This window comes from Gorilla gorilla, chromosome 3 (assembly GCF_029281585.2).
Source record: "Gorilla gorilla gorilla isolate KB3781 chromosome 3, NHGRI_mGorGor1-v2.1_pri, whole genome shotgun sequence".
Taxonomy (NCBI): Eukaryota; Metazoa; Chordata; class Mammalia; order Primates; family Hominidae; genus Gorilla; species Gorilla gorilla.
In genome coordinates this window covers 176,140,136-176,154,126 of record NC_073227.2, presented here as the reverse complement: position 1 = coordinate 176,154,126, position 13,991 = coordinate 176,140,136, and the positions used below count along the sequence as shown (strand labels likewise).

General features: G+C 36.7%; 1 long non-coding RNA gene across 1 annotated transcript; it reads left to right on the top strand.

The window, feature by feature from the left end:
* The first annotated feature begins 5,520 nt into the window (after positions 1-5,520).
* Positions 5,521-11,595, top strand: LOC129532797 (uncharacterized). Its single transcript, XR_008678731.2, has 3 exons — positions 5,521-5,653; positions 9,463-9,544; positions 11,359-11,595. It is a non-coding gene; the product is annotated as an uncharacterized lncRNA (long non-coding RNA).
* Positions 11,596-13,991: the final 2,396 nt, after the last annotated feature.

The window sequence follows — 13,991 nt, the reverse complement described above, 5'->3', positions numbered from 1 at the left end:
AAACCTAACCCCAGTTTTAATGTCTTGATGTATATTCTGACCCATAAGCCAAAACCCTAGCCTGCCCCCTGTTTTGTATGGCCCATGTGCTAAGAGTGATTTTTGCATATTTAAATAGCTGAAAACATTTTCAAAATAATGGTAATATTTCATGGCACGTGAAAGTTGAACAAAATTCAAATCTTAGGGTCCAGAAATAAAGTTTTGGATTGTGCCAACCAAAAAAAATCATGACGTGGGCTCAACCAATGAGCCTCTGTGTTATGAAATTCATTATGGAGTAATTATATCATCACTTTTCCTAGCTGGGATGCAGAAAAAAACCTTTTGCAGCATCCTAGGAGAATTGGTTTCTCCAGACAGTCTCTTTCCAGTCATCATAATGCTATTCTCTCCCAACCAGAACATTACCTGGTGCAAAAGTCATTGCAGTTTTTACCATTACTTTTAATTATTTTTAATGGCAAAACTTGCAATTACTTTCACAGCAACCTGATGCATGAATGGGGCCATAGCATAGAATCCTGCACTAGCTACAGAGCACCGGAGCTGGATTTCTGTCCTTACCACTCCACTGATACTGCTTCTATCAAGGAAACTGAGAAACCATCACGTTGCCAAATCCAAGGGTCCCATCCCAACCTGCATTGTACTTACTCACTCAACGGCATTCAGTAAAGTTGATCACAAACTACTACTTAAGAGACTTTCTTTTCTCATATCTTCCCTGGCTCCACCTTCCCAGTTGAGCCACCAAGCTGCCTGTTCCTTACTGATTTATCATCCTCTCTTCACCCTCTAATTTAACACATCTCAGTTCAATGTCCCTACGCCTTCCTTGCACATCTGAACACTCTCATGCAGGCCATATCTCTTGTATGCCAATGACTTCAAAATTTATCTGTGTCTAGCATTAGCCCTGGATTTCATATGTATGTATTCAACTGCCTACTTAATATATCTATACATATTTGTTTCCCAGATACTTCAAACATGAAGTGCCCCAAACAGAATTCCTGATTCTCTATATTCCTAAGCAACTCCTTCTCAGTTTCCCAGTCTCAGTCAATAAGAACATGAACTGCCCAGTTGTCCATGCCTCAAACCTAGTAATCACTTTTTCCCTCTTTCCAAATCAATATATACACAAGTCTTTTCACTCTACCTTCAAATAATTCCCAACTCCCCTTTCTTTGATATTTCTCCATATTACTACCTTAATCCAAGACGCCATCTTTGCTCATCTGAATTACTATAGTGATGACTGATCTCCTTAGCTTCCACTGTTCTTCCATCCCCATCTATCCACCACCAGAGCAGCCAAAGTGTCTTTTCAAAATATGTATCAGGCCTGGACACTGTTGCTTATAATTCTCTAGTGATGTCCCATAAACCCTGAAATAGAATCCAGTCTCCCCACTTTGGCATTTAAGGCCCTCCCTGGCCAAGGACATCACCTTGTCCTCTTCTCTGTTTCTTCCTTCTCCCGTTCTTTCACTATGTTCCTGCTTCATTGACCTTATTTCTGTTTCTGAAACATTCGGAGTAATTCTCACCTAAAGACTTTTGCATTAGCTCAGCTTAAACATCATCACCACCTTGGAGAGTTCTTCCTTGAATAGAGAATGTAAAGTTGTTCCCAGAACTCTATTATACACTCAATATTTTTTCATGGTATTTGTGAATTACTAACATTTCTGATACTTTTTGGCCTGTTTATTTCCTTGTTTTTTAAATCACCCATTTAAGTATGAAGTCAAAGAATTATGTTGGGAATTGCAATTTACAAACTACACATTGATAATATTCTCAGGTTTTACATAAAAAATTTTATATGTTTTTAATTCAAAAATTATCATGCCAATAAAGTGCTTCTTTCTAATGAAGTCAGTGTGTTATACCAAGTTTTAGGCAGATGGAAATACAGTGCATTGTTCTAACATGATATATATACACATCTATATCTGTTTAATAATCAAGACATTGTTGATTTAACAACATCTAAAATAATCTTCTAAACAAGGAGATTGTATTTCAAATTAATGTACTTATCATCAACCACCATATTCTAAAAAAATTTTAAGCCCCTATTATTTTTAGCACAGTGGCTATGTTTGATATTTCATATTGTGGCTCATATACTCCTTTATTTAATTGTACTATAATTACATTGCTGAATTTTAAAATTAAATATATAAGTAATTTTATGACGTAAGCCACTATTCAATAAAATTTATTATCATTATTAAAGTGTTCTATGTATTCATATTAAGAATTACTCTGTAATGATTTGGCATCTAAAGTGCAACATTATTTGCTTCCAGGATTCATTGTTTAAAATATAACTTCATTCAGATTTAAAAAACTTCTAGATGCATATTGTATTGAAATGTTACACAGTTTAAGATAACGTACTAACTGCTATATGCAGGACAGTTCCCTTTGTGGCCTTGGACAGACTCACGTTCTGTCCTCCACCGTCCCACCCCCTAGGTTCTCATGTGTCGTTCTCAAGAATAATAGTAGAATGTGCTTGGAATGTAATAGCCAAGACAAGTGGAGAACTGGCTAGAACAGCCCAGACTCTGTTGCAGGTCCCCAGCCCCAGAAGCAGAGGGTCCTCACCGCCCTGCCTTACTATGCTTTAACGTCTTAGTGCATTGAACCAAGTGGCCCCAGGATGTGAAACCTAGGGTGACTGCTTTCCAGGCCCTCAGCTGCTGTTCAAGAGAGGCATGCAGAGTTGATATTCCATCTGCCCCAGGCAGCTTTCTTGAACTTTGAGGAACCTGTTTGAAATGAATCCAAGGCTTCTTTTGTCCGTTGCTGCCTATCTGCAAGCGATAAATTCGCTTCATGTAACTTGTGTTTGTGGGTCTTCTGTCTCACTAGACTCAGAGAAGTTGGTATTCAGTGCGCAGTGACCTGCTTCACACTGTATTATTTCATCACAGATGTCAGGATTAAAGAAAACCAGAGCTGTTAGTAGAGAAACTATAATAACACTATTCTGTATCATTAAATGGAATATTGAAAATTTTGATGGAATACCAGAAAAAAAGAGAAGAGTAATCAGAGCTATTACTTTCAGCAAACTACAAGTACAGGTATGTCACCAACAGGACAAGATATAAATTTATCCTCTACCTCCATATCAACCACATTTCATGAATTTGAAGAAAAACTGGAAGAAAAAAAAAATGACCTGTTACACACAGGTGCTTTCTACTAATGCAGATACATGACTATTTATTATTATTACATAGTTAATTATTATATATAATTTATATAACAGTTATATAAATTATGTACGTTATAATATATACTTTATACAATTGTTATATAAATGATATAGTGACTTGAAATATATTTTATTCGAGGAACAAAAAATGCTTTTTAAAAACTCAGTGGTGTCATGTGGGCTGGTAGCAGCCCTTTCTGATCAATTTCTAACTTCATCAGGAATTGTTTGCTTTTTAAGGAACATAACTTACTCAGGTTGGTTTAAATTAAAACAGGAAATTTATTTTTGTAGAAAGGGAAGCTTTATGGAATGAAAGAACTGGGAATGAAACTGTCCTCATGACAGCCTGAAACAAGCACCCGGAGAGTACCCCACACTGAAGGTGCCTAGGTACTCTCTTGCTGCTCACTTTCTGGGGCTGCATGGTCACTTGTCTCTGCTTTACTCTGTGCCTGTCTCAGGCTTCTCTCTCTTTCTAAAAACCAACATTCTTTACTGCTGTTATACATGACAAATATAGTCAATGTAGTCATGTGTGCACACTTGCTAGATCCTCTTTGTCCCCCTTCCAAGTTACTGAAGGACAATTTCTAGCTGGTTCAGTTTGGGCCAGCCAGCTCTGGCTAAAGGGGCTGGGCAGTGTAGTGAGGACCCACTTGGCAGGGACCATGAGGTCTCACTTCATGGGCAGCACAGGCAGATGTCTCACAGAGTACCGGCTCTATCTCTTATCACAGAGGATTTTTTTCTGCCCTGCAATACAGGGCAGTCACCCTGCCCTGCATGAAACCAAAGTCTCTTAAGCTTCAGCACCGGACTTCTTATGGAGTCATGGAGCTCTTTTAGCTCCGGCAAATCCTGCTATTTTTCAGTTTTCAGAGGGATTAATATGGGTGGAGACCTCAAGAGTGCTCACTTCGTGTCGATAATACATTCCTAGATTTCTGGCAATCTAGGAACACTGTAAATGAAAGGTCTTCTGTCTATAAAATTATTTTTGGCCTCATGGACCACCTAAAAGGGTTTCAGGGACCCCCTCCACCCCGCAACAGAGGTACATGGACTACACCTTTGGAACTGCTGGTTTGCATTATTCAAATTTTCCTAAGGGTTTATTTTAAGAATAAAAGAATTTCTAATGGCGTCAAAGGGCTAGAACTGGAAATGAAGGATGAGCTGTTTCATATAAGTGACTGGAGGGAAGAGATTAGGAAGTTGAAGCATGATGTCATGCTTAAAGTTTTACCAGTCTTGCCAAGCCTTATGGATTTATGCCTGAGTCTATGCAAGCAAGCCTATAGGCAGTATCTGAAGGAACTGTACACATAGGGATTCTGTGAGATATGGGGGCCTTCTCATCGTTCAGTGCATGGAGGACCTCAATATATACAGGGCTATTTGGAGCATCAAGAAATAAAATCCTTGTTATAGACATCAGCATTCTCAGGGCAAGAACTGCCAGATAGAGTGTTAATTGTTGTGGGATGCCCTCATGGGTTGTGGAGAGAAATGGGCATCTCCAAAGGGTTAAAGCAGAACATGGATTACAACACTTTCATGCTCTCATATGTGACATCCCCAGAGACTCTCAGCGGTAACTTTATGTTATTTTAAATTATGTGAAAGATACGATATTACTAGGGGGATCCAGAGGCCAGGGAGATACTAATGTTACCTCATTTGTACTCAGAGCTGGAAGGAATGAGGTGCATGGTCCTCATCTATTGAAATACATTGCCTCTTTTTACTTTCAAGATTGCAGAAAAAATCTTTAGTTGACACACTACATTTTTTATCAGTAATTTCAAGTTTAATATTTACATAGTCTCAGTAAATTTGTGTTAAATAATTGCATCGCTGCTCTGTACCATTTTCTGATCAGTAATCAACAAGACTGTGGTCCCTTCCATTTAACAGGAAACAAGGCAGAAAATGGACCATGCCCAATTTTTGATTTTTCTCTCCCCTAGAATTGGTTCTTATAATGAATCTTGAATTGTTCTTTTCCTGGCAACAGTCACTTGGGTTTCCTGGCAACTGTCACTTGGGTTTCCAAAGTATATTCAAACCCAGTTTATGGGATGCCAGCATAAAGGTCCTGTGAAAACACAGGATGCATCAAGTATGAGTAAAATGCCTAACTCATGACTAACTTATATTCATGGGAGAGCTCTTTTTCTACTGGGGAGAAAAACAATTATTTCCTGGCCTTGGTTTCAGTCAGCTTCATTGCTAAAACAACCCAAATTCTTTCTACTTTATAACAGTTTTCAAAGGCAAGAGAGAAAATGTGTTGCCAAGGAGACCCATTGTGTGCAGAGGAAGGAGGAGTAATGATACCTGTGACCATGCAGCTATAATTTCCCCTGCCTCCATCTCTTGACCTGCAAGAGCTCACAAAAGATTGAGGTAATGTGAAGACATTGATCAATCCCTCATGGTCTTCAGATCGTATTTCATACCAATTCCTCTCAATCCAGTAACTTTGACATATATTTGATATAACTTCCTTGATAGCAACAAGAAATAGCCCAGCATGAGCAACCAGAGGTCACAATTTTGCAATAATTTTACTTCTTGTGTGGAAGGTAATTTACTCAGAGCCCTAATGTACCTGGGAAATAATCAGACACAGTGTGTTGGTTTACATTGGAGTTATCTAAGAACTTCAAGAGACATATACTTCAGGGCCATTGTATCCTGAAAAATCATGGTGGTCTTCCATGTTCATCAAGCTTCTGTCCTAAAGTTACAAGTCCTAATGTTTTCTCCTTTTTTAAAATAATTGTATTTTAAATATCACTTAATTAACTCATTTTTTTATTTCCATAATTAGAAAAACCTAAAATTCCTAAGGCAAATGAAACAGGTAATGTTCCACACACTAGCTATGTGAAATTATCCTGTAAAAGGAATAATTTTGCCCAGAATCTGCCGACAGAATGAGAAATATGAGAAGGTAGTAAAGAGAGGTTCTTTCTGAGATAGAGAAGTTCAGATGGAACTGACCTTAAACTGAGGTGGCCAAAGGAGGCAAATTTACAGGGAAATCTAAAATCAAAATCTTGAAGGGAAACCAAGATCATGGCAATTAAGTAGTACTGAGTTTCAGACCAATCATGAAAGCAAAATTAAAAGGAGAGACATTAACTGAGAGCAACAAGGTCTATGACACTCAATGTTGAATTAAAATCGTGTGGACTGAGTGGCTATTGCAGAACACTTCCCTGTGTTGTTGGATGTATCACATGGAGCAGGAGGGATGGCTTGCTAATACTGTCAATGATCAGACAAGAATGAAAAGTGAGTTGCTCTAATATTTACTTTAAGTCACAGAGCCGTTTTCTTATTATTTTAAAAAATCTCTCTTTCTGTATGAAAGAAATGTCACTATACACTGTACAAGGGGGTTCTATTTGGTCAAAGGCTATCAAATACCAAAATCCATTAAAATTTCAGGACTTTCTAATGAACCTATTTAGAATGGGAAACAAGTCCTTTGGTAACTGACATATTTTGCTGAATCAGCTGTGACTCTCCTTTCATGTTATTTTGAAAATAGCATTATGAGTGTTTGCCTCAATAAACACACTCACTACATTAATTGTAAATTTATTGAATTTAAGCACACTTTGCAATTGTAAAAATACTTGCTTAGTTTTACATTACAGTAATATATAGCATTACCATCTATTTTCAATGGTACTTTTCTTTTTTAAAAATAAAAGGTCTCTCTGGAAATCCAAAATTGACTAGATCACATGAGTCACTGAGACCTGACAACACTCATGGTATACCCTTTGTTTTGCATTGCTATAAAGGTATACGTGGGGTTGGGCAATTTATAAGGAAAGGAGGTTTATGTAGCTCATGACTCTGCAGGCTGTACAAGAAGCATGGGTGCTGGCATCTGCTTCCAGTGGGGGCCTCAGGCTGCTTCCACTTATAGCAGAAGGCAAAGGGAAGTCAGTGTGGGCAGAAATCACATAGTAAGAGAATAGAAAGATGGGTGTGGAGGGAGGTGCCAAGCTCTGTTTAACAATCATCCCTCATGGGAACTAACAGAACAAGAGCTCAACTCATTACCAAGGCATTCATGAGGGATTTGCCCCTATGATCCCAACACCCCCCATTAGGCCCCACCTCCAAACCTGGGGATCAGATTTCAACTTGAGGTTTGGAAGGTCAGATATCCAAGCTAACATACCCTCCCTTGTGGAAGTTTTTGGTGCTAGAGGAGCACAGCACACTATTTGCTGTGAGAGAGACACTGAAATTCCTTCTGCACTAGTACTTCACATGCTCACAAATATATTCTGGCTACAATACTTTTTAATGATTGACTCTAAGGGTCAATAAGTGTCTCAAAGCCATTAGACTGAATCTTCTACAAGGGCCACTTCTTCTTTTTTTTTTTTTTTTAACCTGGCAAAGTTCTCAACAGAAAAAAAAAAATGACACACGACTAGAATCTGAAAAAAATAATTAAATGAATAAATGAATAAGCAAATGAGTGAAAAGTATGCATTCCAAAATACCTACAGATGGGCTGCTTATTTTATGCTAACGGTACTTCAGTCATTGGGATTTTGTTTGATATATGTATAACACGATGGATCACTTCTAACACATGGTCACAGTTTGAGTGTATCTCATCTCAACTAGGACAAAACATACTACCATGGGAAGACTAATGTTCCTCAATTAAACGCTTGCTCAAGATATTGATACAGACTGAGGTTTACTCAACAGAAAAAAATGCATGTATTTAATCTGCAGATATGACAAGCTATAGATTCTGCAGAATCCCAGTTATCATTCAAAGTATTGGCAATCCATTTTATCAACTCATAGCCAGAAGTGGACAAGGGCAGGTTGGCCTCTTTTTTTCAGACATGTGATTACACCCTCTGCAGAGCTGCTCTCTGAAAATTATCTGCTCATTCTCTGCTTGTGGGTAGGATTTCACCACTTACCCCTAAAATACCGGGGGTCCTAGCAGAAGTGCCCCCTGTCCTTTCTTCATTACTACTACTGCTGCTTTCTTCATGCCACGACCTTCACGACCCTCCTTTCCCCTTCTTCTCTCTCAGGCAGCCAGCAGCTTTCAAACAAACCCCGAGAACCAAAATCTAGCCAGAAATGCTTCCTGCGACTCTCCAATGGATCTTCCCACCATAATGCAGATTTGCAGTTCTATGTCACATATAGACAAAAAAGATGGGATTGCAATAATTACAAGGAGAGATTTATTACTGTTATTTTAAAGGAAAACAAAATGTGAAATAGATTCTGGCAAGCTCAATAGCAGTAATTTGGGAGCGATTCAAACCACAAGCAGGCCTCGTGACCATAGACTATGTGGCTTATAAACAACAGAGATTTGTTGTTCACAGTTCTGGAGGCTGGAAAGTCCAAGATCAAGATGCCAGCAGATTTCTTGTCTGGTGAGAGCCTGCTTCCTCAGACACGCTTCTTCTCATTTTAACCTCACATGGAGGAAGCATCGAGGTGTTTCTCTCAGGCCTCTTTTAAAAGGGCACTAATCCCATGCATGGCTCTATTTCAGGCTTGAGATGCTAGGACTATAAATCCTTCTCTTTTTTTATTACATGATTTACTATGCTGTCTGTTTTCTTTTTTTCTAAAATATCTTTTGGTGTTGAAGAGAGTTTGTATTTTTATTCTTTTTTAAAATTTTAATGGACTAATAATAATTAAATATGTGGTATTTATTATGTGTGGTACAATGTGATGTCTGACTATAGTTAATAAAAATGTTACATATACAAGTCCTTTATTTTGTAGTTTTTAGTCACACTTTTAAGCCCTTTAGATAATTTTCAGCTTTGTGCTCTATGTTGAATGCTGTTTTCCTAGAAAACTCTAATTTGTTATTTAATACCCACGTCAAATGTTAGCTGTTCTCTGCTAAGTAGAGGTAGCTGGTCCATCCCTGCCTCCTCAGTTCTTAATATATACCTCTATCACATGTGTTAGCATGTACTATTGCATCTAGATGGGTCTACACGATTCATTTCTTACAGATTTGCTGATTGTTTCACTCTGATTGTGCTTTATGCCATTGGAAGAAAAAGTGTCTATTTATTTTAAGCCACCAAGATTTCAGAATTTATCTGTTACCAAAGATCATGCTCCCTAAAATAATACATGCCTTTTTTATTTATTTTATTTATTGAGCATTTACTATGTTTTAGGTACTGAAGATACTAATATGAACAAGATGTATGAACAGCCTGTCTTCATTAAGCTTACGCTGTGAGGACAGAGATCTAATGTGTAAGTAGAAACACAAACAAGTCGTGATACATCCTGAAAAGGAAGTTTACAAGGGCTGACATAACAATTGCTGTGGAAAAACATTTTGATTGAGTAGTCAGGGCAGGCCTGAGAAGGGCTATGTGGACAGAGACCTAAAGGTCTAGAATGAGCTAGTCACTTCCTTAGATGTCTGATCTGCTCTGTAACAGCTGCTCTAACACAGTGTCTGGCCCATGATGGGTGCTCATAGATGAATGGAAGAGAAAATATTGATCTCATACAAAAATGTCTGTGTAATAAATGGATGAGTGAATAAATGAATTGTAAAATCTGTATTTGGTGAAAGTTTCCTTAAACCTAAAATAATTACATGCAAATTGGTCTAAATCAAACTTAGTTTAACATACTTTATTTCATCTTAGTCAATTTTATATTTAATTAGGTAATCAACATGTCTGATCATTTTGCAACACTTTTATAGATTTGCTGATTACAAAAATGAGCATTGTACTATGAATATTTATTTTCTTGTTCTTAACAAGAATTACACATTTTCTAAAATAATTTGATCACAAAGTGCTTTTAATCATTTTCTCTCATGTATTACTGCTATGTTTTGACACTTTATCCTTATAATCTTTTTTTAACATTCACTTCACCTAAAATTTTCCACATATACCCACTAATCATTCCTCAATTTTGAGTCAGTGATCTGCATTTCCTTTGGTGTCTTAAAGGATAAGGTTATTAAGAATAACAATATCCATATTCTTCTGACAGGCCAAACATAATCTGAAAATTGAATTCCTAATTAAGATATGTCTATTTAGAGAATTAGCATTATATAAATAATTATTAGCATTATACTTGTATTAAAAATTCACTAATTAAAAAATATCAAAATAGAAGTCCCATTGTGAAATGCTTATCTAGCGCAAAGAAACAGATGACATAAAATAGATACACAGAACAGACATATTCTACTCAAAGTAAGATAAAGAATAAGGTGAATCTGACTTCTTTTCCCATCTCTTTGAAAGTTTATCCTTTCCAAGGGAATTTAATTTTTTAACACAAACCACAAAGAGGAATTAATAAAAATTAATTCATCAAAAATTAATTCCTGATAGTGAAATGTCAGGTCTCAGAGTAAGTTTCTTGGAGGTAGTACTGGTTAATTAACCGTGTATTGGTAATACTAATATCACATGCACATAAGCTACAGAGTAGCTAGTGGGAGTGGGGATGGGGCCAACTTCTCAATAGAACAATAAGACAGCTGAAACATCACCAACACTATCTATCCAAGTGGACAAAGCATAGTCCCAATGATTCTAACAGATCTGCAAATAAAATGCTTTGATTTTGTATGGCCAATGGATGGACAGACAGAGAAAAAACAAAATAACCCAAATCAAATCTAGGCTGTATCTTAGTCAGGCTGCTATAGCAATTGACCATAGACTATGTGGCTTATAAACAACAGAGATTTGTTGTTCACAGTTCTGGGTGCTGGAAAGTCCAAGATCAGGATGCCAGCAGATTTGTTGTATGGTGAGGGCCTGCTTCCTTATAGACAGCCTTCTTCTCATTTTAACCTCACAGGGAGGAAGCATTGAGGTGTTTCTCTCAGGCCTCTTTTAAAAGGGCACCAATCCCATGCATGACCTCATCATCTCCCAAAGGCCCCTCTCCTAACACCATCACTTTAGGAGTGAGGATTTCAACATATGAATTTTGGGAGTACATACACGTCCAAGCAGGAAACTAAAGGAATCACATATGCTCTGCCTTTCTTCTAATCTTTTTTTTTTTTAACTCCTATGTTTTAGATTACAGTATATTTGCTGAAGGAAAATGTACTGTCTTTTAGCCAAGAGATCTGGAAACAGAAGAAGTAGAAATTTGGAATGAAGAGAAGAGACGAGAAGAACTAGCCAAAAAAATGTCAAATGAAAATTTTGTAAGCACCATTAGTTTTTTTAAAAGTAATTTGCATACTTGAACCGTAAACTTGTGCTAAAGGCAACTATATAAGCAGTTATAAAAATTACAGAACTAAAAACTACCATTTGATCCAGAAATTCTACTACTCGATATCTACCCAGAGGAAAATAAGTCATTACATGAAAAAAAACACAGGCATACACATGTTTATAGCAGCACAATTTGCAATTGCAAAAATATGGAACCAACCTAAATGTCCACCAACCAACAAGTGGATAAAGAAAATGTGGTGTATAAATACCATGACATACTACTCAGCCATAAAACTGAATGAAATAATAGCCTTCACAGCAACTTGGATGGAGTTGGAGGCCATTGTTCTAAGTGAAGTAACTCAGGAATGGAAAACTAAATATTGTATGCTCTCACTCATAAGTGGAAGCTAAGCTATGAGGATGCAAAGGCATAAGAATGATATAACGGACTTTGAGGACTTGGGGGAAGGGTGGGTGGGGGTGAGAAATAAAAGATTACATATTGGGTACAGTGTACACTGCTCAGGTGACAGGTGCACCAAAATCTCAGAAATCACCACTAAAGAACTTAACTGTGTAACCAAAAAACCACCTGTTACCAAAAACTATTGGATTTTTTTAAATGTCCTTATTTGAAAAATAAAATTAAATAAAGTAAAATAAAATAATGCCTAACAAGAGGAATAATTAAGTAAAATATAATTCAGTCCCATAACATAAAACACCATACAACAATTAACTGTGATCATAGCCATTAATATTTACTAGCATGAATATCTATTTCTAATACATTCTTACTATATGAAAAAATCAATCGCATCCTTGAGTTAAGAAAATGTATTTTCTTTGAAACTAAAACCTTAATTTTCCCACATAATCACTGTTCTTAATACTGAAAATTACACTGAGGTAAGAAAAGAGCACATTTATTCTGCATAGTGTTTGCTTAATGAAGATATTTATAGCATGTTTTTTCTTTTATTTCTCTGAATCTAGAGAACATTTTGGATACTCAAAAAGGTGGTGATTTTGAAAATGTTTTCCACTGAATAAGACTATTAAATGTGGCTCATTACAACACTATCTCCTAAGAATGCAATATGGTTTGCAAAGCAAATGGAATCTTTGCTTTGAGAAAGCTATGAAATTTGAGAAAGTTATGAAATTTGTTTCTGTCAGGGGCCTGGCTTAGAAGTTAGATACACAGGTTTTGTAATAAAAATTATAAGGTTTTAAAAGTCATAACTATTAATATTTTACTGAAATATCTGTGCATTGGGCTTTGATTCAAGAAGATTTTTTCAAGAAATTGTGTATGTTTCAGAAATATTTGACTTTTCTACATTATTCAGCTTCCTATCTAAGTGAGCTTAAGCTCTCATAATAATCATGACATTACTTGTTGGTAAATTCCTTTGATTAGGAATACATGTGCTCTTAGAAACCAATGAGAGCATTGGTAAAATACAATAATTCATCTGTCATTTTAATTCAGCCAGGAATTTTTAAACCCTCCCCAAATAATTAAAATGTAATTTTCCTAGCTCATCTCAAGTTAGAAATGCTTGGTGGCAGTGTTGAGATATCTGTTAAACCAGTCCATTTCCCCTAAACTCCTAGGCAAATAGTTTGGCTAAATTTCCTGATCTCCCTTACAGGGGTGTGTGCTGTGCCACTGAGTTGTAGCCATGGAATGTGCGCTGAAATGATATGTGCCTCTTTCAGGCCTGGCCAGTGAAACTTTCCAAATGTGATTCTCCATGGTCTTTCCCCTCTGCAGGGACTTTGGAAGCCACATAAAGATCAGAGAGCCACAAAATGGAAGGTGCCTAGATCAGGAACAGCTACTTTAAACTGAATGTAAGGAGCAATCAATTTGTATTAAGGATAAAATTTGAGGGTTCGCATGTTACTACAGTTAGCATTACTTTAACTAATAGATACTTGTAAACAGAAATCTTTAAAAATCGTGACTTGAAAGCAACAGGAGGTAGTAGAAATATATCAAAGATAAAGCACACTTAGGGAAAAAAACATTTGGAAAAGACAGTGAGATGTATTTTACCCAACTACATTTATCCTTGTGTACTCCAATATTGTATTACAAGATAGCTAATCATGTTGCTCAAAAGACTTCTTTTTTCATTGGGACATTACTCCCAACCACTTTTTAATATTCCCAGAATGAGTTAGAGAAGAAAATACAATGACCAGCTATGTAGCTATTTCTTTGGCACCAGCTTTCTCTCTTTTATCTGTCCTAATGCATGCCATTGTATAAATTATTATTTGGTTAACATTTGTGCTGTTTACAGAACAATCCAAATTGGATACCACAGTCTGGGAAATGACCTTGGGCTACAGAGACAAGCTAAATAGCAATTCCTTCCGTCTCATACTGAGAAACTGGAGGAATTGTTCTTGGCTCATGCCAATAACAAATTTGAGAAATGAAGGGGCTCTTGAACTGTAACCTTTTAAAA